The sequence below is a fragment of the Ranitomeya variabilis genome, chromosome 3 (assembly GCF_051348905.1).
Source record: "Ranitomeya variabilis isolate aRanVar5 chromosome 3, aRanVar5.hap1, whole genome shotgun sequence".
In the NCBI taxonomy this organism is placed as follows: domain Eukaryota; kingdom Metazoa; phylum Chordata; class Amphibia; order Anura; family Dendrobatidae; genus Ranitomeya; species Ranitomeya variabilis.
Genome location: NC_135234.1, coordinates 641,046,306 through 641,072,917, shown reverse-complemented (window position 1 = coordinate 641,072,917; position 26,612 = coordinate 641,046,306). Strand labels below are relative to the sequence as shown.

General features: G+C 43.2%; 1 protein-coding gene across 2 annotated transcripts in view; it reads left to right on the top strand.

The window, feature by feature from the left end:
- LOC143818451 (retinol dehydrogenase 7-like) overlaps nt 1-26,612 on the top strand; it is an 86,570-nt gene that overhangs the window by 46,624 nt on the left and 13,334 nt on the right. The window contains exon 1 of one of the 2 annotated variants that reach the window (XM_077299746.1): nt 22,849-22,873. The exons of the other annotated variant lie outside the window; for it this stretch is intronic. The gene's annotated coding sequence lies outside the window, so the exon portion shown is untranslated. Of the gene's footprint in view, nt 1-22,848; nt 22,874-26,612 lie in introns of those variants that run through there. 2 annotated transcript variants of the gene reach the window in all.

Genomic DNA, 26,612 nt, shown 5'->3' with positions numbered 1-26,612 from the left:
TTGTCCTGCACTGAACAAAGCAATGCCGCCTGTTTAGTCCTGTTACCAATTTTGAACTGCATTTAGCCTACTTAAATATTTGGGCCTACTAACTGTGTCTGGTACTCATTACAGTTGTCCTTCACTGAACAAAGCAATGCCGCCTGTTTAGTCCTGTTACCAATTTTAAACTGCATTTAGCCTACTTAATTATTTGGGCCCACTAACTGTGTCAGCCACTCATTACAGTTGTCCTCCACTGAACAAAGCAATGCCGCCTGTTTAGTCCTGTTACCAATTTTGAACTGCATTTAGCCTACTTAATTATTTGGGCCTACTAACTGTGTCAGCCGCTAATTTCAGTTGTCCTCCACTGAACAAAGCAATGCCGCCTGTTTAGTCCTGTTACCAATTTTGAACTGCATTTAGCCTACTTAATTATTTGGGCCTACTAACTGTGTCTGACGCTCATTACAGTTCTCCTCCACTGAACAAAGCAATGCCGCCTGTTTAGTCCTGTTGCCAATTTTGAACTGCATTTAGCCTACTTAATTATTTGGGCCTATTAATTGTGTCTGATGCTCATTATAGTTGTTCTCCCCTGAACAAAGCAATGCCGCCTGTTTAGTCCTGTTACCAATTTTGAACTGCATTTAGCCTACTTAATTATTTGGGCCTACTACTGTATCTGATGCTCATTATACAGTAGTTGTCCTCCACTGAACAAAGCAATGCCGCCTGTTTAGTCCTGTTACCAATTTTGAACTGCATTTAGCCTACTTAATTATTTGGGCCTACTAACTGTGTCTGACGCTCATTACAGTTGTCCTCCACTGAACAAAGCAATACCGCCTCTTTAGTCTGTTACCAATTTTGAACTGCTTTTAGCCTACTTAATTATTTGGGCCTACTAACTGTGTCTGACACTCATTTCAGTTGTCCTCCACTGAACCAAAAATTGTTGCCTGTTTAGTCCTGTTACCAATTTTGAACTGCATTTAGCCTACTTAATTATTTGGGCCTACTAACTGTGTCAGCCACTCATTACAGTTGTCCTCCACTGAACAAAGCAATGCCGCCTGTTTAGTCCTGTTACCAATTTTGAACTGCATTTAGCCTACTTAATTATTTGGGCCTACTAACTGTGTCTGACACTCATTTCAGTTGTCCTCCACTGAACAAAGCAATGCCACCTGTTTAGTCCTGTTACCAATTTTGAACTGCATTTAGCCTACTTAATTATTTGGGCCTACTAACTGTGTCAGCCACTCATTACAGTTGTCCTCCACTGAACAAAGCAATGCCGCCTGTTTAGTCCTGTTACCAATTTTGAACTGCATTTAGCCTACTTAATTATTTGGGCCTACTTTCTGTGTCTGACGCTCATAACAGTTGTCCTCCACTGCACAAAGCAATGCCGCCTGTTTAGTCCTGTTACCAATTTTAAACTGCATTTAGCCTACTTAATTATTTGGGCCTACTAACTGTGTCAGCCACTCATTACAGTTGTCCTCCACTGAACAAAGCAATGCCGCCTGTTTAGTCCTGTTACCAATTTTGAACTGCATTTAGCCTACTTAATTATTTGGGCCTACTAACTGTGTCAGCCGCTAATTTCAGTTGTCCTCCACTGAACAAAGCAATGCCGCCTGTTTAGTCCTGTTACCAATTTTGAACTGCATTTAGCCTACTTAATTATTTGGGCCTACTAACTGTGTCTGACGCTCATTACAGTTCTCCTCCACTGAACAAAGCAATGCCGCCTGTTTAGTCCTGTTGCCAATTTTGAACTGCATTTAGCCTACTTAATTATTTGGGCCTATTAATTGTGTCTGATGCTCATTATAGTTGTTCTCCCCTGAACAAAGCAATGCCGCCTGTTTAGTCCTGTTACCAATTTTGAACTGCATTTAGCCTACTTAATTATTTGGGCCTACTACTGTATCTGATGCTCATTATACAGTAGTTGTCCTCCACTGAACAAAGCAATGCCGCCTGTTTAGTCCTGTTACCAATTTTGAACTGCATTTAGCCTACTTAATTATTTGGGCCTACTAACTGTGTCTGACGCTCATTACAGTTGTCCTCCACTGAACAAAGCAATACCGCCTCTTTAGTCTGTTACCAATTTTGAACTGCTTTTAGCCTACTTAATTATTTGGGCCTACTAACTGTGTCTGACACTCATTTCAGTTGTCCTCCACTGAACCAAAAATTGTTGCCTGTTTAGTCCTGTTACCAATTTTGAACTGCATTTAGCCTACTTAATTATTTGGGCCTACTAACTGTGTCAGCCACTCATTACAGTTGTCCTCCACTGAACAAAGCAATGCCGCCTGTTTAGTCCTGTTACCAATTTTGAACTGCATTTAGCCTACTTAATTATTTGGGCCTACTAACTGTGTCTGACACTCATTTCAGTTGTCCTCCACTGAACAAAGCAATGCCACCTGTTTAGTCCTGTTACCAATTTTGAACTGCATTTAGCCTACTTAATTATTTGGGCCTACTAACTGTGTCAGCCACTCATTACAGTTGTCCTCCACTGAACAAAGCAATGCCGCCTGTTTAGTCCTGTTACCAATTTTGAACTGCATTTAGCCTACTTAATTATTTGGGCCTACTTTCTGTGTCTGACGCTCATAACAGTTGTCCTCCACTGCACAAAGCAATGCTGCCTGTTTAGTATGTTACCAATTTTAAACTGCATTTAGCCTACTTAATTATTTGGGCCTACTAACTGTGTCTGACACTCATTTCAGTTGTCCTCCACTGAACAAAGCAATGCCGCCTGTTTAGTCCTGTTACCAATTTTGAACTGCATTTCGCCTACTTAATTATTTGGGCCTACTAACTGTGTCAGCCACTCATTACAGTTGTCCTCCACTGAACAAAGCAATGCCGCCTGTTTAGTCTTATTACAAATTTTGAACTGCATTTAGCCTACTTAATTATTTGGGCCTACTAACTGTGTCTGACGCTCATTACAGTTGTCCTCCACTGAACAAAGCAATGCCGCCTGTTTAGTCCTGTTACCAATTTTGAACTGCATTTAGCCTACTTAATTATTTGGGCCTACTAACTGTGTCTGCGACTCATTATAGTTGTCCTCCACTGAACAAAGCAATGCCGCCTGTTTAGTCCTGTTACCAATTTTGAACTGCATTTAGCCTACTTAATTATTTGTGCCTACTAACTGTGTCTGACACTCATTACAGTTGTCCTTCACTGAACAAAGCAATGCCGCCTGTTTAGTCCTGTTACCAATTTTGAACTGCATTTAGCCTACTCAATTATTTGGGCCTACTAACTGTGTCAGCCACTAATTACAGTTGTCCTCCACTGAACAAAGCAATGCCGCCTGTTTAGTCCTGTTGCCAATTTTGAACTGCATTTAGCCTACTTAATTATTTGGGCCTACTAACTGAGTCTGACGCTCATTACAGTTGTCCTCCACTGAACAAAGCAATGCCGCCTGTTTAGTCTGTTACCAATTTTGAACTGCATTTAGCCTACTTAATTATTTGGGCCTACTAACTGTGTCTGACACTCATTTCAGTTGTCCTCCACTGAACAAAGCAATGCCGCCTGTTTAGTCCTGTTACCAATTTTGAACTGCATTTAGCCTACTTAATTATTTGGGCCTACTAACTGTATCAGCCACTCATTACAGTTGTCCTCCACTGAACAAAGCAATGCCGCCTGTTTAGTCCTGTTACCAATTTTGAACTGAATTTAGCCTACTTAATTATTTGGGCCTACTAACTGTGTCAGCCGCTCATTACAGTTGTCCTCCACTGAACAAAGCAATGCCACCTGTTTAGTCCTGTTACCAATTTTGAACTGCATTTAGCCTACTTAATTATTTGGGCCTACTAACTGTGTCTGACGCTCAATACAGTTGTCCTCCACTGAACAAAGCAATGCTGCCTGTTTAGTATGTTACCAATTTTGAACTGCATTTAGCCTACTTAATTATTTGGGCCTACTAACTGTGTCTGACACTCATTTCAGTTGTCCTCTACTGAACAAAGCAATGCCGCCTGTTTAGTCCTGTTAGCAATTTTGAACTGCATTTAGCCTACTTAATTATTTGGGCCTACTAACTGTGTCAGCCACTCATTACAGTTGTCCTCCACTGAACAAAGCAATGCCGCCTGTTTAGTATTATTACCAATTTTGAACTGCATTTAGCCTACCTAATTATTTGGGCCTACTAACTGTGTCTGACGCTCATTACAGTTGTCCTCCACTGAACAAAGCAATGCCGCCTGTTTAGTCTTGTTACCAATTTTGAACTGTATTTAGCCTACATAATTATTTGGGCCTATTAACTGTGTCTGACGCTCATTACAGTTGTCCTCCACTGAACAAAGCAATGCCGCCTGTTTAGTCCTGTTACCAATTTTGAACTGCATTTAGCCTACTTAATTATTTGGGCCTACTAACTGTGTCTGACACTCATTATAGTTGTCCTCCACTGAATAAAGCAATGCCGCCTGTTTAGTCCTATTACCAATTTTGAACTGCATTTAGCCTACTTAATTATTTGGGCCTACTAACTGTGTCTGACGCTCATTACAGTTGTCCTCCACTGAACAAAGCAATGCCGCCTGTTTAGTCCTGTTTCCAATTTTGAACTGCATTTAGCCTACTTAATTTTTTGGGCCTACTAACTGTGTCTGCGACTCATTATAGTTGTCCTCCACTGAACAAAGCAATGCCGCCTGTTTAGTCCTGTTACCAATTTTGAACTGCATTTAGCCTACTTAATTATTTGTGCCTACTAACTGTGTCTGACACTCATTACAGTTGTCCTTCACTGAACAAAGCAATGCCGCCTGTTTAGTCCTGTTACCAATTTTGAACTGCATTTAGCCTACTCAATTATTTGGGCCTACTAACTGTGTCAGCCACTAATTACAGTTGTCCTCCACTGAACAAAGCAATGCCGCCTGTTTAGTCCTGTTGCCAATTTTGAACTGCATTTAGCCTACTTAATTATTTGGGCCTACTAACTGAGTCTGACGCTCATTACAGTTGTCCTCCACTGAACAAAGCAATGCCGCCTGTTTAGTCTGTTACCAATTTTGAACTGCATTTAGCCTACTTAATTATTTGGGCCTACTAACTGTGTCTGACACTCATTTCAGTTGTCCTCCACTGAACAAAGCAATGCCGCCTGTTTAGTCCTGTTACCAATTTTGAACTGCATTTAGCCTACTTAATTATTTGGGCCTACTAACTGTATCAGCCACTCATTACAGTTGTCCTCCACTGAACAAAGCAATGCCGCCTGTTTAGTCCTGTTACCAATTTTGAACTGAATTTAGCCTACTTAATTATTTGGGCCTACTAACTGTGTCAGCCGCTCATTACAGTTGTCCTCCACTGAACAAAGCAATGCCACCTGTTTAGTCCTGTTACCAATTTTGAACTGCATTTAGCCTACTTAATTATTTGGGCCTACTAACTGTGTCTGACGCTCAATACAGTTGTCCTCCACTGAACAAAGCAATGCTGCCTGTTTAGTATGTTACCAATTTTGAACTGCATTTAGCCTACTTAATTATTTGGGCCTACTAACTGTGTCTGACACTCATTTCAGTTGTCCTCTACTGAACAAAGCAATGCCGCCTGTTTAGTCCTGTTAGCAATTTTGAACTGCATTTAGCCTACTTAATTATTTGGGCCTACTAACTGTGTCAGCCACTCATTACAGTTGTCCTCCACTGAACAAAGCAATGCCGCCTGTTTAGTATTATTACCAATTTTGAACTGCATTTAGCCTACCTAATTATTTGGGCCTACTAACTGTGTCTGACGCTCATTACAGTTGTCCTCCACTGAACAAAGCAATGCCGCCTGTTTAGTCTTGTTACCAATTTTGAACTGTATTTAGCCTACATAATTATTTGGGCCTATTAACTGTGTCTGACGCTCATTACAGTTGTCCTCCACTGAACAAAGCAATGCCGCCTGTTTAGTCCTGTTACCAATTTTGAACTGCATTTAGCCTACTTAATTATTTGGGCCTACTAACTGTGTCTGACACTCATTATAGTTGTCCTCCACTGAATAAAGCAATGCCGCCTGTTTAGTCCTATTACCAATTTTGAACTGCATTTAGCCTACTTAATTATTTGGGCCTACTAACTGTGTCTGACGCTCATTACAGTTGTCCTCCACTGAACAAAGCAATGCCGCCTGTTTAGTCCTGTTTCCAATTTTGAACTGCATTTAGCCTACTTAATTTTTTGGGCCTACTAACTGTGTCTGCGACTCATTATAGTTGTCCTCCACTGAACAAAGCAATGCCGCCTGTTTAGTCCTGTTACCAATTTTGAACTGCATTTAGCCTACTTAATTATTTGGGCCTACTAACTGTGTCTGACACTCATTACAGTTGTCCTTCACTGAACAAAGCAATGCCGCCTGTTTAGTCCTGTTTCCAATTTTGAACTGCATTTAGCCTACTTAATTATTTGGGCCTACTAACTGTGTCAGCCGCTCATTACAGTTGTCCTCCACTGAACAAAGCAATGCCGCCTGTTTAGTCCTGTTACCAATTTTGAACTGCATTTAGCCTACTTAATTATTTGGGCCTACTAACTGTGTCTGACGCTCATTACAGTTCTCCTCCACTGAACAAAGCAATGCCGCCTGTTTAGTCCTGTTGCCAATTTTGAACTGCATTTAGCCTACTTAATTATTTGGGCCTATTAACTGTGTCTGATGCTCATTATAGTTGTTCTCCCCTGAACAAAGAAATGCCGCCTGTTTAGTCCTGTTACCAATTTTGAACTGCATTTAGCCTACTTAATTATTTGGGCCTACTACTGTGTCTGATGCTCATTATACAGTAGTTGTCCTCCACTGAACAAAGCAATGCCGCCTGTTTAGTCCTGTTACCAATTTTGAACTGCATTTAGCCTACTTATTTGGGCCTACTAACTGTGTCTGACGCTCATTACAGTTGTCCTCCACTGAACAAAGCAATACCGCCTGTTTAGTCTGTTACCAATTTTGAACTGCATTTAGCCTACTTAATTATTTGGGCCTACTAACTGTGTCTGACACTCATTTCAGTTGTCCTCCACTGAACAAAGCAATGCCGCCTGTTTAGTCCTGTTACCAATTTTGAACTGCATTTAGCCTACTTAATTATTTGGGCCTACTAACTGTGTCAGCCACTCATTACAGTTGTCCTCCACTGAACAAAGCAATGCCGCCTGTTTAGTCCTGTTACCAATTTTGAACTGCATTTAGCCTACTTAATTATTTGGGCCTGCTTTCTGTGTCTGACGCTCATAACAGTTGTCCTCCACTGAACAAAGCAATGCTGCCTGTTTAGTATGTTACCAATTTTGTACTGCATTTAGCCTACTTAGTTATTTGGGCCTACTATCTGTGTCTGACACTCATTTCAGTTGTCCTCCACTGAACAAAGCAATGCCGCCTGTTTAGTCCTGTTACCAATTTTGAACTGCATTTAGCCTACTTAATTATTTGGGCCTACTAACTATGTCAGCCACTCATTACAGTTGTCCTACACTGAACAAAGCAATGCCGCCTGTTTAGTCCTGTTACCAATTTTGAACTGAATTTAGCCTACTTAATTATTTGGGCCTACTAACTGTGTCAGCCGCTCATTACAGTTGTCCTCCACTGAACAAAGCAATGCCACCTGTTTAGTCCTGTTACCAATTTTGAACTGCATTTAGCCTACTTAATTATTTGGGCCTACTAACTGTGTCTGACACTCATTTCAGTTGTCCTCCTGTTGTGAATTTGGTTTTTGGGCTCCCCCGGTGGTCACTGGTGGTACTGGATTTGTGTGCTTCACTTTCTCTGTTCACCTGTTTCCATCAGAATATGGGAGTATCCTATTTAGCCTTGCTGCTCAGTTATTCTAGTGCCGGCCATCAATGTAACCAGAGCCTTTCTGTTGCATGTTCCTGCTTCTAGACTACTATCAGCTAAGTTGGACTCTTAGTCCTAAGTTTGTTTGCATTTTTGTTCCAGTTCACAGTTATGTTATGTTTCTGTAGCTGGAAGCTCTTGTGGGCCGAAATTACCACTCCGGTGTCATGAGTTGACACATGAGTCTTAAAGTAATTTCTGGATGGTATTTTAATAGGGTTTTCAGCTGACCGTGAAGTTCCCTATTGTATCTTCTTACTATCTAGTAAGCGGACCTCGCTTTGCTGAACCTACCTTCATACTGCGTATGTCTTTTCCTCTGAACTCACCGTCAATATATGTGGGGGGCTTCTGTCTCCTTTTTGGGGGAATTTCCCTAGAGGTAAGCCAGGTCTGTTTTTTCCTCTATTAGGGTTAGTTAGTTCTCCGGCTGGCGCTGGGCGTCTAGGGATAAAACGTAGGTACGTCACCCGGCCACTGTTAGTTGTGTGATAGGTTTAGCTCATGGTCAGCTCGAGATTCCATCACCCAAGAGCTAGTCTGTTATTTAAGTTCTCTGACGTTCCCTTGCCATTGGGAACCATGACAGTATGGCCGGCCAAGGGTTAAAACCGTTGGCAGAAGAAAGGAGAGAAAAAGAAGTCTGCAGATTTTTTTTTTTTTTTTTCTTCTGAGCTTGCTCTATAGTTGACTCAGTTGCATTTCTGCTCTAATTGCAGCCTTTGCCTCTCTCTCTCCTTCTAATCCTTGAATGGCTCTGATCTCACCTGATTAAAATGGATCCTCAGAGTTTGGCTACAGGTTTGAATAATCTTGCTACGAAGGTTCAAAATTTACAGGATTTTGTTATTCATGCTCCTATATCTGAACCTAGAATTCCTATACCAGAATTTTTCTCCGGGGATAGATCTCGTTTCCTGAGTTTCAAATATAATTGTAAATTATTTCTTTCCCTGAGATCTCACTCTGCTGGAGATCCCGCACAGCAGGTTAGGATAGTAATTTCCTTGCTGCGGGGTGACCCTCAGGATTGGGCATTTGCGTTGGTACCCGGGGATCCTGCGTTGCTCAATGTGGATGCGTTTTTTCTGGCTTTGGGGTTGCTTTATGAGGAACCTAATTTAGAGATTCAGGCTGAAAAAACCTTGATGGCCCTATCTCAAGGGCAAGATGAAGCTGAAATGTACTGCCAGGAATTTCGTAAATGGTCTGTGCTTACTCAGTGGAATGAGTGCGCCCTGGCGGCGAATTTCAGAGAGGGTCTCTCTGATGCCATTAAAGATGTTATGGTGGGGTTCCCTGCACCTACAGGTCTGAATCAGTCCATGACAATGGCTATTCAGATTGATCGGCGTTTGCGTGAGCGCAAACCTGTGCACCATTTGGCGGTGTCTTCTGAGAAGGCTCCAGAAAATATGCAATGTGATAGAATTCTGTCCAGAAGCGAACGGCAGAATTTTAGGTGAAAAAATGGGTTGTGCTTCTATTGTGGTGATTCAACTCATGTTATATCAGCATGCTCTAAACGTACAAAAAAGGTTGATAAGTCTATTTCAATTGGCACTTTACAGTCTAAGTTTATTTTGTCTGTGACCTTGATTTGTTCATTATCGTCAATTACCGCGGATGCCTATGTCGACTCTGGCGCCGCTTTGAGTCTCATGGATTGGTCCTTTGCCAGGCGCTGTGGGTTTGATCTAGAGCCTCTGGAAGTCCCTATACCTCTGAAGGGTATTGACTCTACACCATTGGCTAGTAATAAACCACAATACTGGACACAAGTGACTATGCGTATGAATCCAGACCATCAGGAGACGATTCGCTTCCTTGTGTTGTACAATCTGCATGATGTTTTGGTGCTCGGATTGCCATGGTTACAATCTCATAACCCAGTTCTTGACTGGAAAGCAATGTCTGTGTTAAGCTGGGGATGTCAGGGGGCTCATGGGGACGTACCTTTGGTTTCCATTTCGTCATCTATTCCCTCTGAGATTCCGGAATTTTTATCTGATTATCGTGATGTTTTTGAGGAGCCTAAGCTTGGTTCACTACCTCCTCACAGAGATTGCGATTGTACCATAGATCTGATTCCGGGCAGTAAATTTCCAAAGGGTCGTTTATTTAATCTATCTGTACCTGAACATGCTGCTATGCGAGAATATATTAAGGAGTCCCTGGAAAAGGGACATATTCGTCCGTCTTCATCTCCCTTAGGAGCCGGTTTTTTCTTTGTATCTAAAAAAGATGGCTCTTTGAGGCCGTGTATTGATTATCGACTCTTGAATAAAATTACAGTCAGATATCAGTATCCTCTGCCACTGCTGACTGATTTGTTTGCTCGAATAAAGGGGGCTAAGTGGTTCTCTAAGATTGATCTCCGTGGGGCGTATAATTTGGTGCGAATTAAGCAGGGGGATGAGTGGAAAACCGCATTTAATACGCCCGAGGGCCATTTTGAGTATTTGGTAATGCCTTTTGGTCTTTCAAATGCCCCTTCAGTCTTTCAGTCCTTTATGCATGACATTTTCCGGGAATATTTGGATAAATTCATGATCGTGTATCTGGATGATGTTTTGATTTTTTCGGATGACTGGGATTCTCATGTCCAACAGGTCAGGAGGGTTTTTCAGGTTTTGCGGGCTAATTCCTTGTGTGTGAAGGGTTCTAAGTGTATTTTTGGGGTTCAAAAGATTTCTTTTTTGGGGTACATTTTTTCCCCCTCTTCCATTGAGATGGATCCTGTCAAGGTTCGGGCTATTTGTGATTGGACGCAACCTTCTTCGCTTAAGAGCCTTCAGAAATTTTTGGGCTTTGCTAATTTTTATCGTCGATTTATAACTGGTTTTTCTGATGTTGCTAAACCTTTGACTGATTTGACCAAAAAGGGTGCTGATGTTGCTGATTGGTCCCCTGCTGCTGTGGAGGCCTTTCGGGAGCTTAAGCGCCGCTTTTCTTCCGCCCTTGTGTTGCGTCAGCCTGATGTTACTCTTCCTTTTCAGGTTGAGGTCGATGCTTCCGAGATCGGAGCTGGGGCGGTCTTGTCGCAGAAAAGTTCCGATTGCTCCGTGATGAGACCTTGTGCGTTCTTTTCTCGAAAATTTTCGCCCGCCGAGCGAAATTATGATATTGGTAATCGGGAGCTTTTGGCTATGAAGTGGGCTTTTGAGGAGTGGCGTCATTGGCTTGAGGGGGCTAGACATCAGGTGGTGGTATTGACCGATCACAAGAATTTGATTTATCTTGAGTCTGCCAGGCGCCTGAATCCTAGACAGACGCGCTGGTCGTTGTTTTTCTCTCGGTTTAATTTTGTGGTCTCATACTTACCAGGTTCTAAAAATGTGAAGGCGGATGCCCTTTCTAGGAGTTTTGAGCCTGATTTCCCTGGTGATTCTGAACCTACAGGTATCCTTAAGGATGGGGTGATATTATCTGCTGTTTCCCCAGACCTGCGACGGGCTTTGCAGGAGTTTCAGGCGGATAGACCTGATCGTTGCCCGCCTGGTAGACTGTTTGTTCCTGATGATTGGACCAGTAGAGTCATCTCGGAGGTTCATTCTTCTGCGTTGGCAGGTCATCCCGGGATCTTTGGTACCAGGGATTTGGTGGCTATGTCCTTCTGGTGGCCTTCTCTGTCTCGAGATGTACGAGTTTTTGTGCAGTCTTGTGATGTTTGTGCTCGGGCCAAACCTTGTTGTTCTCGGGCTAGCGGATTGTTGTTATCTTTGCCTATTCCAAAGAGGCCTTGGACTCACATCTCTATGGATTTTATTTCTGATCTCCCTGTTTCTCAGAAAATGTCTGTCATCTGGGTGGTGTGTGACCGTTTTTCAAAGATGGTTCATTTGGTGCCCTTGCCTAAGTTGCCGTCCTCTTCCGAGTTGGTTACTCTGTTTTTTCAAAATGTGGTTCGCTTGCATGGTATTCCGGAGAATATCGTTTCTGACAGGGGGACCCAGTTCGTGTCTAGATTTTGGCGGGCGTTCTGTGCTAGGATGGGCATTGATTTGTCTTTTTCGTCTGCGTTCCATCCTCAGACTAATGGCCAGACTGAGCGAACTAATCAGACCTTGGAGACTTATTTGAGGTGTTTTGTGTCTGCGGATCAGGATGACTGGGTTGCCTTTTTGCCGTTGGCGGAGTTTGCCCTCAATAATCGGGCTAGTTCTGCCACTTTGGTTTCTCCTTTCTTTTGCAATTCGGGGTTTCATCCTCGCTTTTCTTCTGGTCAGGTGGAGTCTTCGGATTGTCCTGGAGTGGATACTGTGGTGGATAGGTTGCATCGGATTTGGGGACAGGTGGTGGACAATTTGGAGTTGTCCCAGGAGAAGACTCGGCATTTTGCTAACCGCCGTCGTCGTGTTGGTCCTCGTCTTCGTGTTGGGGACTTGGTGTGGTTGTCTTCTCGTTTTGTCCCTATGAGGGTTTCTTCTCCTAAGTTTAAGCCTCGGTTCATCGGCCCGTATAAGATTTTGGAGATTCTTAACCCTGTGTCCTTTCGATTGGACCTCCCGGCATCTTTTTCTATCCATAATGTCTTCCATCGGTCATTATTGCGCAGGTATGAGGTACCGGTTGTGCCTTCCGTTGAGCCTCCCGCTCCGGTGTTGGTTGAGGGTGAATTCGAGTACGTTGTGGAGAAGATCTTGGACTCCCGTGTTTCCAGACGGAAACTTCAGTATCTGGTCAAGTGGAAGGGCTACGGTCAGGAGGATAATTCTTGGGTGACAGCCTCTGATGTTCATGCCTCTGATTTGGTCCGTGCCTTTCATAGGGCTCATCCTGATCGCCCTGGTGGTTCTTGTGAGGGTTCGGTGCCCCCTCCTTGAGGGGGGGGTACTGTTGTGAATTTGGTTTTTGGGCTCCCCCGGTGGTCACTGGTGGTACTGGATTTGTGTGCTTCACTTTCTCTGTTCACCTGTTTCCATCAGAATATGGGAGTATCCTATTTAGCCTTGCTGCTCAGTTATTCTAGTGCCGGCCATCAATGTAACCAGAGCCTTTCTGTTGCATGTTCCTGCTTCTAGACTACTATCAGCTAAGTTGGACTCTTAGTCCTAAGTTTGTTTGCATTTTTGTTCCAGTTCACAGTTATGTTATGTTTCTGTAGCTGGAAGCTCTTGTGGGCCGAAATTACCACTCCGGTGTCATGAGTTGACACATGAGTCTTAAAGTAATTTCTGGATGGTATTTTAATAGGGTTTTCAGCTGACCGTGAAGTTCCCTATTGTATCTTCTTACTATCTAGTAAGCGGACCTCGCTTTGCTGAACCTACCTTCATACTGCGTATGTCTTTTCCTCTGAACTCACCGTCAATATATGTGGGGGGCTTCTGTCTCCTTTTTGGGGGAATTTCCCTAGAGGTAAGCCAGGTCTGTTTTTTCCTCTATTAGGGTTAGTTAGTTCTCCGGCTGGCGCTGGGCGTCTAGGGATAAAACGTAGGTACGTCACCCGGCCACTGTTAGTTGTGTGATAGGTTTAGCTCATGGTCAGCTCGAGATTCCATCACCCAAGAGCTAGTCTGTTATTTAAGTTCTCTGACGTTCCCTTGCCATTGGGAACCATGACAGTATGGCCGGCCAAGGGTTAAAACCGTTGGCAGAAGAAAGGAGAGAAAAAGAAGTCTGCAGATTTTTTTTTTTTTTTCTTCTGAGCTTGCTCTATAGTTGACTCAGTTGCATTTCTGCTCTAATTGCAGCCTTTGCCTCTCTCTCTCCTTCTAATCCTTGAATGGCTCTGATCTCACCTGATTAAAATGGATCCTCAGAGTTTGGCTACAGGTTTGAATAATCTTGCTACGAAGGTTCAAAATTTACAGGATTTTGTTATTCATGCTCCTATATCTGAACCTAGAATTCCTATACCAGAATTTTTCTCCGGGGATAGATCTCGTTTCCTGAGTTTCAAATATAATTGTAAATTATTTCTTTCCCTGAGATCTCGCTCTGCTGGAGATCCCGCACAGCAGGTTAGGATAGTAATTTCCTTGCTGCGGGGTGACCCTCAGGATTGGGCATTTGCGTTGGTACCCGGGGATCCTGCGTTGCTCAATGTGGATGCGTTTTTTCTGGCTTTGGGGTTGCTTTATGAGGAACCTAATTTAGAGATTCAGGCTGAAAAAACCTTGATGGCCCTATCTCAAGGGCAAGATGAAGCTGAAATGTACTGCCAGGAATTTCGTAAATGGTCTGTGCTTACTCAGTGGAATGAGTGCGCCCTGGCGGCGAATTTCAGAGAGGGTCTCTCTGATGCCATTAAAGATGTTATGGTGGGGTTCCCTGCACCTACAGGTCTGAATGAGTCCATGACAATGGCTATTCAGATTGATCGGCGTTTGCGTGAGCGCAAACCTGTGCACCATTTGGCGGTGTCTTCTGAGAAGGCTCCAGAAAATATGCAATGTGATAGAATTCTGTCCAGAAGCGAACGGCAGAATTTTAGGCGAAAAAATGGGTTGTGCTTCTATTGTGGTGATTCAACTCATGTTATATCAGCATGCTCTAAACGTACAAAAAAGGTTGATAAGTCTATTTCAATTGGCACTTTACAGTCTAAGTTTATTTTGTCTGTGACCTTGATTTGTTCATTATCGTCAATTACCGCGGATGCCTATGTCGACTCTGGCGCCGCTTTGAGTCTCATGGATTGGTCCTTTGCCAGGCGCTGTGGGTTTGATCTAGAGCCTCTGGAAGTCCCTATACCTCTGAAGGGTATTGACTCTACACCATTGGCTAGTAATAAACCACAATACTGGACACAAGTGACTATGCGTATGAATCCAGACCATCAGGAGACGATTCGCTTCCTTGTGTTGTACAATCTACATGATGTTTTGGTGCTCGGATTGCCATGGTTACAATCTCATAACCCAGTTCTTGACTGGAAAGCAATGTCTGTGTTAAGCTGGGGATGTCAGGGGGCTCATGGGGACGTACCTTTGGTTTCCATTTCGTCATCTATTCCCTCTGAGATTCCGGAATTTTTATCTGATTATCGTGATGTTTTTGAGGAGCCTAAGCTTGGTTCACTACCTCCTCACAGAGATTGCGATTGTACCATAGATCTGATTCCGGGCAGTAAATTTCCAAAGGGTCGTTTATTTAATCTATCTGTACCTGAACATGCTGCTATGCGAGAATATATTAAGGAGTCCCTGGAAAAGGGACATATTCGTCCGTCTTCATCTCCCTTAGGAGCCGGTTTTTTCTTTGTATCTAAAAAAGATGGCTCTTTGAGGCCGTGTATTGATTATCGACTCTTGAATAAAATTACAGTCAGATATCAGTATCCTCTGCCACTGCTGACTGATTTGTTTGCTCGAATAAAGGGGGCTAAGTGGTTCTCTAAGATTGATCTCCGTGGGGCGTATAATTTGGTGCGAATTAAGCAGGGGGATGAGTGGAAAACCGCATTTAATACGCCCGAGGGCCATTTTGAGTATTTGGTAATGCCTTTTGGTCTTTCAAATGCCCCTTCAGTCTTTCAGTCCTTTATGCATGACATTTTCCGGGAATATTTGGATAAATTCATGATCGTGTATCTGGATGATGTTTTGATTTTTTCGGATGACTGGGATTCTCATGTCCAACAGGTCAGGAGGGTTTTTCAGGTTTTGCGGGCTAATTCCTTGTGTGTGAAGGGTTCTAAGTGTATTTTTGGGGTTCAAAAGATTTCTTTTTTGGGGTACATTTTTTCCCCCTCTTCCATTGAGATGGATCCTGTCAAGGTTCGGGCTATTTGTGATTGGACGCAACCTTCTTCGCTTAAGAGCCTTCAGAAATTTTTGGGCTTTGCTAATTTTTATCGTCGATTTATAACTGGTTTTTCTGATGTTGCTAAACCTTTGACTGATTTGACCAAAAAGGGTGCTGATGTTGCTGATTGGTCCCCTGCTGCTGTGGAGGCCTTTCGGGAGCTTAAGCGCCGCTTTTCTTCCGCCCCTGTGTTGCGTCAGCCTGATGTTACTCTTCCTTTTCAGGTTGAGGTCGATGCTTCCGAGATCGGAGCTGGGGCGGTCTTGTCGCAGAAAAGTTCCGATTGCTCCGTGATGAGACCTTGTGCGTTCTTTTCTCGAAAATTTTCGCCCGCCGAGCGAAATTATGATATTGGTAATCGGGAGCTTTTGGCTATGAAGTGGGCTTTTGAGAAGTGGCGTCATTGGCTTGAGGGGGCTAGACATCAGGTGGTGGTATTGACCGATCACAAGAATTTGATTTATCTTGAGTCTGCCAGGCGCCTGAATCCTAGACAGACGCGCTGGTCGTTGTTTTTCTCTCGGTTTAATTTTGTGGTCTCATACTTACCAGGTTCTAAAAATGTGAAGGCGGATGCCCTTTCTAGGAGTTTTGAGCCTGATTTCCCTGGTGATTCTGAACCTACAGGTATCCTTAAGGATGGGGTGATATTATCTGCTGTTTCCCCAGACCTGCGACGGGCTTTGCAGGAGTTTCAGGCGGATAGACCTGATCGTTGCCCGCCTGGTAGACTGTTTGTTCCTGATGATTGGACCAGTAGAGTCATCTCGGAGGTTCATTCTTCTGCGTTGGCAGGTCATCCCGGGATCTTTGGTACCAGGGATTTGGTGGCTAGGTCCTTCTGGTGGCCTTCTCTGTCTCGAGATGTACGAGTTTTTGTGCAGTCTTGTGATGTTTGTGCTCGGGCCAAACCTTGTTGTTCTCGGGCTAGCGGATTGTTGTTATCTTTGCCTATTCCAAAGAGGCCTTGGACTCACATCTCTATGGATTTTATTTCTGATCTCCCTGTTTCTCAGAAAATGTCTGTCATCTGGGTGGTGTGTGACCGTTTTTCAAAGATGGTTCATTTGGTGCCCTTGCCTAAGTTGCCGTCCTCTTCCGAGTTGGTTACTCTGTTTTTTCAAAATGTGGTTCGCTTGCATGGTATTCCGGAGAATATCGTTTCTGACAGGGGGACCCAGTTCGTGTCTAGATTTTGGCGGGCGTTCTGTGCTAGGATGGGCATTGATTTGTCTTTTTCGTCTGCGTTCCATCCTCAGACTAATGGCCAGACTGAGCGAACTAATCAGACCTTGGAGACTTATTTGAGGTGTTTTGTGTCTGCGGATCAGGATGACTGGGTTGCCTTTTTGCCGTTGGCGGAGTTTGCCCTCAATAATCGGGCTAGTTCTGCCACTTTGGTTTCTCCTTTCTTTTGCAATTCGGGGTTTCATCCTCGCTTTTCTTCTGGTCAGGTGGAGTCTTCGGATTGTCCTGGAGTGGATACTGTGGTGGATAGGTTGCATCGGATTTGGGGACAGGTGGTGGACAATTTGGAGTTGTCCCAGGAGAAGACTCGGCATTTTGCTAACCGCCGTCGTCGTGTTGGTCCTCGTCTTCGTGTTGGGGACTTGGTGTGGTTGTCTTCTCGTTTTGTCCCTATGAGGGTTTCTTCTCCTAAGTTTAAGCCTCGGTTCATCGGCCCGTATAAGATTTTGGAGATTCTTAACCCTGTGTCCTTTCGATTGGACCTCCCGGCATCTTTTTCTATCCATAATGTCTTCCATCGGTCATTATTGCGCAGGTATGAGGTACCGGTTGTGCCTTCCGTTGAGCCTCCCGCTCCGGTGTTGGTTGAGGGTGAATTGGAGTACGTTGTGGAGAAGATCTTGGACTCCCGTGTTTCCAGACGGAAACTTCAGTATCTGGTCAAGTGGAAGGGCTACGGTCAGGAGGATAATTCTTGGGTGACAGCCTCTGATGTTCATGCCTCTGATTTGGTCCGTGCCTTTCATAGGGCTCATCCTGATCGCCCTGGTGGTTCTTGTGAGGGTTCGGTGCCCCCTCCTTGAGGGGGGGGTACTGTTGTGAATTTGGTTTTTGGGCTCCCCCGGTGGTCACTGGTGGTACTGGATTTGTGTGCTTCACTTTCTCTGTTCACCTGTTTCCATCAGAATATGGGAGTATCCTATTTAGCCTTGCTGCTCAGTTATTCTAGTGCCGGCCATCAATGTAACCAGAGCCTTTCTGTTGCATGTTCCTGCTTCTAGACTACTATCAGCTAAGTTGGACTCTTAGTCCTAAGTTTGTTTGCATTTTTGTTCCAGTTCACAGTTATGTTATGTTTCTGTAGCTGGAAGCTCTTGTGGGCCGAAATTACCACTCCGGTGTCATGAGTTGACACATGAGTCTTAAAGTAATTTCTGGATGGTATTTTAATAGGGTTTTCAGCTGACCGTGAAGTTCCCTATTGTATCTTCTTACTATCTAGTAAGCGGACCTCGCTTTGCTGAACCTACCTTCATACTGCGTATGTCTTTTCCTCTGAACTCACCGTCAATATATGTGGGGGGCTTCTGTCTCCTTTTTGGGGGAATTTCCCTAGAGGTAAGCCAGGTCTGTTTTTTCCTCTATTAGGGTTAGTTAGTTCTCCGGCTGGCGCTGGGCGTCTAGGGATAAAACGTAGGTACGTCACCCGGCCACTGTTAGTTGTGTGATAGGTTTAGCTCACGGTCAGCTCGAGATTCCATCACCCAAGAGCTAGTCTGTTATTTAAGTTCTCTGACGTTCCCTTGCCATTGGGAACCATGACATCCTCCACTGAACAAAGCAATGCCACCTGTTTAGTCCTGTTTCCAATTTTGAACTGCATTTAGCCTACTTAATTATTTGGGCCTACTAACTGTGTCAGCCACTAATTACAGTTGTCCTCCACTGAACAAAGCAATGCCGCCTGTTTCGTCCTGTTACCAATTTTGAACTGCATTTAGCCTACTTAATTATTTGGGCCTACTAACTGTGTCTGACGCTCAATACAGTTGTCTTCCACTGAACAAAGCAATGCTGCCTGTTTAGTATGTTACCAATTTTGAACTGCATTTAGCCTACTTAATTATTTGGGCCTACTAACTGTGTCTGACACTCATTTCAGTTGTCCTCCACTGAACAAAGCAATGCCGCCTGTTTAGTCCTGTTACCAATTTTGAACTGCATTTAGCCTACCTAATTATTTGGGCCTACTAACTGTGTCAGCCACTCATTACAGTTGTACTCCACTGAACAAAGCAATGCCGCCTGTTTAGTCTTATTACCAATTTTGAACTGCATTTAGCCTACTTAATTATTTGGGCCTACTAACTGAGTCTGACGCTCATTACAGTTGTCCTCCACTGAAAAAAGCAATGCCGCCTGTTTAGTCCTGTTACCAATTTTGAACTGCATTTAGCCTACTTAATTATTTGGGCCTACTAACTGTATCTGACACTCATTATAGTTGTCCTCCACTGAACAAAGCAATGCCGCCTGTTTAGTCCTGTTACCAATTTTGAACTGCATTTAGCCTACTTAATTATTTGGGCCTACTAACTGTGTCTGACGCTCATTACAGATGTCCTCCACTGAACAAAGCAATGCCGCCTGTTTAGTCCTGTTATCAATTTTGAACTGCATTTAGCCTACTTAATTTTTTGGGCCTACTAACTGTGTCTGCGACTCATTATAGTTGTCCTCCACTGAACAAAGCAATGCCGCCTGTTTAGTCCTGTTACCAATTTTGAACTGCATTTAGCCTACTTAATTATTTGGGCCTACTAACTGTGTCTGACACTCATTACAGTTGTCCTTCACTGAACAAAGCAATGCCGCCTGTTTAGTCCTGTTTCCAATTTTGAACTGCATTTAGCCTACTTAATTATTTGGGCCTACTAACTGTGTCAGCCACTCATTACAGTTGTCCTCCACTGAACAAAGCAATGCCGCCTGTTTAGTCCTGTTACCAATTTTGAACTGCATTTAGCCTTCTTAATTATTTGGGCCTACTAACTGTGTCTGACGCTCATTACAGTTGTCCTCCACTGAACAAAGCAATGCCGCCTGTTTAGTCCTGTTGCCAATTTTGAACTGCATTTAGCCTACTTAATTATTTGGGCCTACTAACTGTTTCTGACACTCATTTCAGTTGTCCTCCACTGAACAAAGCAATGCCACCTGTTTAGTCCTGTTACCAATTTTGAACTGCATTTAGCCTACTTAATTATTTGGGCCTACTACTGTGTCAGCCGCTCATTACAGTTGTCCTCCACTGAACAATGCAATGCCACCTGTTTAGTCCTGTTACCAATTTTGAACTGCATTTAGCCTACTTAATTATTTGGGCCTACTAACTGTGTCAGTCACTCATTACAGTTGTCCTCCACTGAACAAAGCAATGCCGCCTGTTTAGTCCTGTTACCAATTTTGAACTGCATTTAGCCTACTTAATTATTTGGGCCTACTAACTGTGTCTGACGCTCATTACAGTTTCCTCCACTGAACAAAGCAATGCCACCTGTTTAGTATGTTACCAATTTTGAACTGCATTTAGCCTACTTAATTATTTGGGCCTACTAACTGTCATCCACTCATTACAGTTGTCCTCCACTGAACAAAGCAATGCCGCCTGTTTAGTATTTTTACCAATTTTGAACTGCGTTTAGCCTACTTAATTATTTGGGCCTACTAACTGTGTCTGACGCTCATTACAGTTGTCCTCCACTGAACAAAGCAATGCCGCCTGTTTAGTCCTGTTACCAATTTTGAACTGCATTTAGCCTACTTAATTATTTGGGCCTACTAACTGTGTCTGACGCTCATTACAGGTGTCCTCCACTGAACAAAGCAATGCCGCCTGTTTAGTCCTGTTACCAATTTTTAACTGCATTTAGCCTACTTAATTATTTGGGCCTATTAACTGTGTCTGACTCTCACTACAGTTGTCCTCCACTGAACAAAGCAATGCCGCCTGTTTAGTCCTGTTACCAATTTTGAACTGCATTTAGCCTACTTAATTATTTGGGCCTACTAACTGTGTCAGCCACTCATTACAGGTGTCCTCCGCTGAACAAGGCAATGCCACCTGTTTAGTCCTGTTACCAATTTTGAACTGCATTTAGCCTACTTAATTATTTGGGCCTACTAACTGTGTCAGCCGCTCATTACATTTGTCCTCCACTGAACAAAACAATGCTGCCTGTTTAGTCCTGTTACCAATTTTGAACTGCATTTAGCCTACTTAAATATTTGGGCCTATATCTGTGTTTCCTCCTCATCCTGCCCATTGCCCAGCCACTGCTAGATGAGTCTGCTGGTGCATTGACCCAGACAACTACATTCCCCTTGCACTCTACACAGCCAGACTCTGACCCTGCTGAAAGTCAGGTTCCCCTTCCCGCATACTATACCACCTTACACGGGGACAAAGAGGAAGGTGCAGATGAAAATGCAGGTTCCTTCATCAGTTGGGGGGCATACTCATTGGTGATGTCACTGGCACAGGGCCCCTCATAGTACGCAAAAGTGTCTCTGGCAGTGGGAGGCGCCACCCGCGGTCAAACACACCGCCGTACTATGAGGGGCCCTGTGCCAGTGCCAATGCCAACGAGTGGGCCCCCACTGCTTGCTCAGGATCGCAGCACTTGCAAAGTTGAAATAATTACCTCTCCCTGCTCCACCGCCGTGACGTATTCCGCGTTTCCTGGGCCCACAAAAATCTTGAGCCAGCCCTACCCCCCCACAACTTTAGCCAAATGACCCCCAGTTGTCAATGCCTAACTATTATTATAAATTTAATTAAGCTTGACAAGCTTCAGTAATAAGAATTGATATTTTTGGCATTAAAATGGGCACTGTAGGTGTTTTCCTGTCCTCCACTCACTGACGACTTTGATTCCCCATTGACTTGCATTGGGTTTCGTGTTTCAGTCGGCCCTCGACTTTTCGCAATAATCTGCCGATTTCACCCGACCCGACTTTTGACAAAGTCGGGTTTCGCGAAACCCGACTCGATCCGAAAAAAGTTAAAGTCGCTCAACTCTAGTCTCTATTTTTTGTGATCTGGGGTTGGGTGAGGGCTTATTTTTTGCATGCCAAGCTGACATTTTTATTGATACCACTTTGGTGCAGATATGTTCTTTTGATCGCCCGTTATTGCATTTTAATGCAATCTTGCACGACCAAAAAAACATAATTTTGTCGTTTTGATTTTTTTCTCGCTACGCCGTTTAGCGATCAGGTTAATTCTTTTTTATATTGATAGATCGGACGATTCTGAACTCGGCGATACCAAATATGTGTAGGTTTGTTTGTTTTTTATTGTTTTATTTTGATTGGGGCAAAAGGGGGGTGATGTGAACTTTTATATTTTCTTTATTTTTTAAACACTTTTTAAAAATTTTTGGCATGCTTCAATAGCCTCCATAGGAAGCTAGAAGCATGCACTACTCGATCACCTCTGCTACATAGAGGTAATGCACATATCACCTCTATGCAGCACAATTGCGGGCTTGCTATGAGCGCCGACCACAGGATGGCGCTGATAGCAATTTACCATCAACAACCATAGAGGTCTCAAGGGGACCTGTGGTTGTGATGGCAATGCACCGATGACCCTCGATCATGTGATGGGGGTCAGCGGTGCGAGTATTTCAGGCTGCGCGGCCAGGAGCGCTTGTTAAATGCCGCTGTCAGAGTTTGACAGCAGCATTTAACTAGTTAATGGCCGCGGGCAGATCGCGTTTCCGCTCGCACCCATTGCAACACATGTCAGCTGTTGAAAACAGCTGACATGTCGCAGCTTTGAGGTGGGCTCACCGCCGGAGTCCACCTTAAAGTGGGCGATACTACCAGCTGACCTACTATTCTGTCAGCTGGCAGAAAGGGGTTAAGGGTAAGTACTCACTAAAGGCCCTCATACAATTTATATGAAAAGAGCATAACTATCCCGTAGCAATTAAAGCTGCAGTCAAGAGAAGTGCTACGTATATAAAATCAATATGAATCTTTATTAAAGGTATAAAATACACAATACATATAACCATGAACAACCATAGAATAAGGTGCCTCGAACAAACTACATATAAATAGTGTCAGCAGGAGCTGGAAAGCTATTAAATACACAGGTAATAATTACGGCACATGAACTGATAGCTATCAGGGTCAGCGTGCCACTGGGCAGAGCACTTTTACAAGAGCGGCAGTGACACAGGTAATATGTACAAGGTGCAGGGCACTTGCTAGTTTATTCCTTTATATTTACTACTGGTGCACTCTTAGTAAGTCTGAGCCTGTAGGTATAGCGATGTGGGTGGCATGTTGGGCTCACTTGAGTTTGTAAGGATTGCATGTAATTATAAGCACCTATTCACAGTATGTTTTGGTTCAATCTTTACTCCTGTCATTGCCTGTCCATATAGCAGCAATTTCTAAGTTTGATTGTATTGAAGGGCTTTCTTGGCAAGGAGTTCTCATATTAGTTCAAGTCCTATTTATATGTAGTTTGTTGGAGGCACCTTATTCTATGTTTGTTCATGGTTATATGTATTCTGTATTTTATACCTTTAATAAAGATTCATATTGATTTTATATACACTCACTGGCCACTTTATTAGGTACACCTGTCCAACTTCTTGTTAACACTTAATTTCTAATCAGCCAATCACATGGCGGCAACTCAGTGCATTTAGGCATGTAGACATGGTCAAGACAATCTCCTGCAGTTCAAACCGAGCATCAGTATGGGGAAGAAAGGTGACTTGAGTGCCTTTGAACGTGGCATGGTTGTTGGTGCCAGAAGGGCTGGTCTGAGTATTTCAGAAACTGCTGATCTACTGGGATTTTCACGCACAACCATCTCTAGGGTTTACAGAGAATGGTCCGAAAAAGAAAAAAAATCCAGTGAGCGGCAGTTCTGTGGGCGGAAATGCCTTGTTGATGCCAGAGGTCAGAGGAGAATGGGCAGACTGGTTCGAGCTGATAGAAAGGCAACAGTGACTCAAATCGCCACCCGTTACAACCAAGGTAGGCCTAAGAGCATCTCTGAACGCACAGTGCGTCGAACTTTGAGGCAGATGGGCTACAGCAGCAGAAGACCACACCGGGTACCACTCCTTTCAGCTAAGAACAGGAAACTGAGGCTACAATTTGTACAAGCTCATCGAAATTGGACAGTAGAAGATTGGAAAAACGTTGCTTGGTCTGATGAGTCTCGATTTCTGCTGCGACATTCGGATGGTAGGGTCAGAATTTGGCGTAAACAACATGAAAGCATGGATCCATCCTGCCTTGTGTTTGATGTTGTGTGTGATGCCATCATGTCAATATGGACCAAAATCTCTGAGGAATGCTTCCAGCACCTTGTTGAATCTATGCCACGAAGAATTGAGGCAGTTCTGAAGGCAAAAGGGGGTCCAACCCGTTACTAGCATGGTGTACCTAATAAAGTGGCCGGTGAGTGTATGTAGCACTTCTCTTGACCGCAGCTTTAATTGCTACAGGATAGTTATGTTCTAGTTATATATGAAGTGTTGCCTATTCCCTGTTTGGGATTATGGGCTTGGGTATTATGCTTACCAATTTATATGAAAGTTGGCTAAAATTACAAATATCGTTAGGATTGGCCAATGGTCTAATCTGTATGAGGGCTTTCCGACTCTTCCCTGACAAAAGATGGGTAGAGAAGGACCCGGCCTATTACATTTCAGCATCCAATTCTTTTGTTATCACTAGAAGGGGTGGACACAAGTCAGAGGCCTCTGATACAGCCAAATCAGATTTCATGCTTTGCTCTGAGGAGGGACAACACCTCAAAACATGTGTCACCAAAATCAGTTTTCTGGTTTGGCTTTTTTCCTAAGTCATGTAAAGGGTCGATATCGACTTTTAGGATTGCTATTTCCAATAGGTGGCACTAGAGTTCAATTCTTCTTCCTTTCTGAAGAGGCAATTTGCAAATTTAAGTTGTCCTTAAAAATTTACTGCCACTGGCAGCAGCTCTCTCATAGAGAGAACAGGAGCACTCAGCAAAGCTGAGCACTCCTGGGTATGGAAAAGTCAGAAAAGATAGACATTGGCCAAATTTATTGTTTATCTGACAGCATTTCTGTGCATTGGGCGCTATGGCAGATGTCATTCAGCTTAAGTAATATTTACCTGCAAAAAAATACACGGCCATTAGGAAACATTTGAGATTTGAGGTAGAACATGGTTTTTTTGCTGCACCTTGGCCACTGCATGCGTATGTAGCTTAGGAAGTTTTTCTATGTACAAATAGTTTACATATTGTCAATTATATTAGTTTGTGTATTATGGAACAGACTATATATATGGTTTAAACCCTGATCATACATCTGTACTGGGATCAGAATTTTCTGATGGCAGTCCTGCTGAGATAATGCCAGGGAGAAGTCACTCTGTATTCACAGTTAGGTCCATATATATTTGGACAGAGACAACATTTTTCTAATTTTGGTTATAGACATTACCACAATGAATTTTAAACAAAACAATTCAGATGCAGTTGAAGTTCAGACTTTCAGCTTTCATTTGAGGGTATCCACATTAAAATTGGATGAAGGGTTTAAGAATTTCAGCTCCTTAACATGTGCCACCCTGTTTTTAAAGGGACCAAAAGTAATTGGACAGATTCAATAATTTTAAACAAAATGTTCATTTTTAGTACTTGGTTGAAAACCCTTTGTTGGCAATGACTGCCTGAAGTCTTGAACTCATGGACATCACCAGACGCTGTGTTTCCTCCTTTTTGATGCTCTGCCAGGCCTTCACTGCTGTGGTTTTCAGTTACTGCTTGTTTGTGGGCCTTTCTGTCTGAAGTTTAGTCTTTAACAAGTGAAATGCATGCTCAATTGGGTTGTGATCAGGTGACTGACTTGGCCATTCAAGAATATTCCACTTCTTTGCTTTAATAAACTCCTGGGTTTCTTTATGTTTTGGATCATTGTCCATCTCTAGGTAGTAGCCTTCCTCCTGGAAAGTGTTGTTCACTTGGTTGGCTGTTGTGAAGGGGTTTCTCTTCATCATGGAGATTATTCTGGGATCATCCACCACTGTTGTCTTCCGTGGGCGCCCAGGTCTCTTTGAATTGATGATTTCACCAGTGCTTTCTTTCTTTCTCAGAATGTACCAAACTGTAAATTTTGCACTCCTAATATTGTGGCAAAACCTTCCAACTGCAAGCACCACACCTCAAATCAACTCCAGGCCTTTTATCTGCTTAATTGAGAATGACATAACGAAGGGATTGCCCACACCTGTCCATGAAATAGCCTTGGAGTCAATTGTCCAATTACTTTTGGTCCCTTTAAAAACAGGGTGGCACATGTCAAGGAGCTGAAACTCCTAAACCCTTCATCCAGTTTTAATGTGGATACCATCAAATGAAAGCTGAAAGTCTGAACTTCAACTGCATCTGAATTGTTTTGTTTAAAATTCATTGTGGTAATGTCTATAACCAAAATTAGAAAAATGTTGTCTCTGTCCAAATATATATGGACCTAACTGTAATCAACTTTCAATCTCAATTTAATACCTATTGTAAGGGAGGCAGAAACTCTAAGGCTGGAGTCACACACATACGGTCCATTTTTTACAGACCAAATATGCAGAAATGTTACCTGAACAGTGATCCATATGTCATCCGTAGGCAAGGTGTGGCTGCGTATTTTGCGCATGTGAAACCTCTGTATGGCATCCGTATGGCATCTGTACGAATCTCGCCGGCTTGCAAAATGGATATAGAATGGATCCATGGGCTCAAATATTCATGAAAACATATATACAGTATATATATATATATATATATATATATATATATATATATATATATATACTATATAATTGTCTAAGGGTACTTCCGTCTCTCTGTCCTTCAATTTGTGAAGCACATGAGGGTTCAAAGTGCTCACTATGCATCTAGATAAGTTCCTTGA